Source organism: Jaculus jaculus, chromosome 2, assembly GCF_020740685.1.
Source record: "Jaculus jaculus isolate mJacJac1 chromosome 2, mJacJac1.mat.Y.cur, whole genome shotgun sequence".
NCBI classification, from domain to species: Eukaryota; Metazoa; Chordata; class Mammalia; order Rodentia; family Dipodidae; genus Jaculus; species Jaculus jaculus.
Window position 1 is genome coordinate 192,193,641 of NC_059103.1, and position 2,653 is coordinate 192,196,293.

A 2,653-nucleotide genomic window follows, 5' to 3' on the forward strand; every position below is an offset into this window, starting at 1 on the left:
CTAAGGACCCCCATTCAAGGCTCGATTCCCCAGGACCCACATTAGCCAGATGCACAAGGGGGCGCACGCGTTTGGAGTTCGTTTGCAGTGGCTGGAGGCCCTGGCGCGCCCATTCTCTCTCTCTGCCTCTCTCTTTCTCTCTGTCTGTCACTCTGAAATAAATAAATAAAAATAAAAAAATAAAAAAAAATGGCCTGGATATCCATGACCTCATAGTGCCTGACACTACCTACACAAGACCATCATAAGAGGAGGAAAAGATCATGACATCAAAATAAAAGAGAGACTGATTGAGATGGGGAGGGGATATGATGGAGAATGGAATTTCAAAGGGGAAACTGGGGGGGGGAAGGTGTTACCATGGATACTTTTTATAATCATGGAAAATGTTAATAAAAATTGAGGAAAAAAAAAGAATACATGGTACATCATGGAAGGCATCTTCATGTGAAAACAAAGTGGCTAGTAAGAATTTGGAAAGTCTGTCATTGTTCTTATTTCTCTATAACGTCTAGCCATTGTTGTGCTTTTAATGGAAGGAGGAAGGGAAGAGTGATGGGGGAGACTACAAACAAAATGCTTTATGTGCACATATAAAGGGTAGCAGTCCTTGTCTCTTTGAGGTAAGAAAAACTCTATGGTACCTCATGCTCTTGGTTTTTGGCACTGGAATTGCCACTAAAGACCAGGCTAAGGCCTGAAAATAAAGAAAGTATGCCATGTCTAAAAATCTAACTAACTAACTAAATAAATAAAGTGTACTTCTAGAGAATAACTCTCAAAAATATGTACAAATTTTGATTGGTATTGCGTTAAATCTGCATATTGCCTTTGGTAGGATTGCCATTTTCACAATGTTAATTCTGTCTATCCAGTATGGGAGGTCTTTCCATTTCTTTTGTGAGTGTTTTTATGTTTTCATTGTATAGATCTTTCACTTCCTTGGTTAATGTTATTCTAAGGTGTTTTTTTTTTTTTTGGCTATTGAAAATGGGACAATGTCACTTATTTCTTTCTCTGTATCTTTGTCATTTGCATATAGAAAGGATACTGATTTTTGTGCATTGATTATGTGTCCTGCTACTTTGCTGAAGGAGTTAATCACCTTTAACAGTTTTGAGGTGGAGGCTCTCAGGTCTCTTATGTATAGAATCATGTCATCTGCGAATGGAGCTAACTTCAGAACCACATCCAAAATGAGCCAGCTTTCTGTTATCAAGCTCCCACCAATCGTGGGCTACAAAAGGGCCTACACCTATTAACTTCTCTCTAAAGCAAAGGTTATCCCATTTATCTGGCACTAACTTTACTCTCTGTTGGAGACTCTGCTTCTCTTTTTCAGATGGATTCAGATTCCAAGGAAAGAACCAGCCCATCATACCTCAAAAGGGCCTCAGCTGAAACTAAGAGTAATTAGGAAAATGAGCAAGAGTGCTTCTTTCTTGGTGAACCTGTTATCAGCACAAGGGTGAAGGAGATAGACACAGAGAACACTCAATTCCTACCAAACCAGAGATCCAGAGACACAGAGGCTCCCAACACCTCGTCACTGAAGCAGACCCAAAATGAACCCAACATGGCTTAGGGAACTCTGCAGAAGAGGGGGCGGAAAGAATGTCAGAGCCACACATTGGGTCATGATACACAGAGACATTTCCTCCTACCATAACTGATGGCTAACCCCACAGTGCATGACCCATATTCCTCAACAAGTAGGGTCCCTGTGGAGGAGGGAGAACAGGGAGGAGGCTAACAATGGTACCAACTTGACTGTATACACTGAGTACATAACTAATGAAAAAAATTTTAAAGTGGTCAAATTTTGAAAATTCAGAAACCTCAGCTATTAACATGCTGTGTTCTTCTGGTATATAAATAGCATCAAAGGAGAAAGGAAATCCCACTTGTCTTTCGCAATATCATTGTTTGCTGGACATTTCTTCATGAGATTATGAGTGTGAAGTACTGGTGAAAGACTTCTTTCTTCTAAAAGAGCTGCGCGTCACCACAGACAATCCACCCAGAAGTTGCTCAAGTTATGACCAATCCTCCTTTTCCCTCTCTTCCTCTTTTCTCCAGACTGGGTTACAACTCACTATACAGGTCACAGTGGCCTGAAACTCATGGCAATCCTCCTGTATCAATGTCCCAAATGCTAACATTAAAGATGTGAGCCTTCACACCAATTTTCTCTTTCTTTCTCAAGCTTAATTTACCACTAGTCCCTTCATTACAATAGCTCAGATACTTTTTTTAAATATTTATTTATTTGTTTATGTCTTTCTTTGGGAGGGGGAGACAACTGGCATGCCAGGAACTCCTGTGACTGCAAATGAACTTCAGATGCATGAACTACTTTGTGCACCTGACTTTACATGGTTACTGAGGAATTGAACCCAGACTTCCACCAGGCTTTGCAAGCAAATGACTTTAACCACTGAGCCAGCTCTCCAGCCCCTAATAGCTCATATTTCAATGACCATATCTAGTCTTTACTAAAAACTGAAAAGAAAGAAGACTAAAGAGAAAAAACAGTTCCTGTGCATCTCAATTCAATGCACTACTTTGACTTATTACCATACTTTGTAAACGGCAATGAGTTACATAATGGATCATTTTGTTTCAGCTGTTCATTCAGATAGGTGTTGGCTAC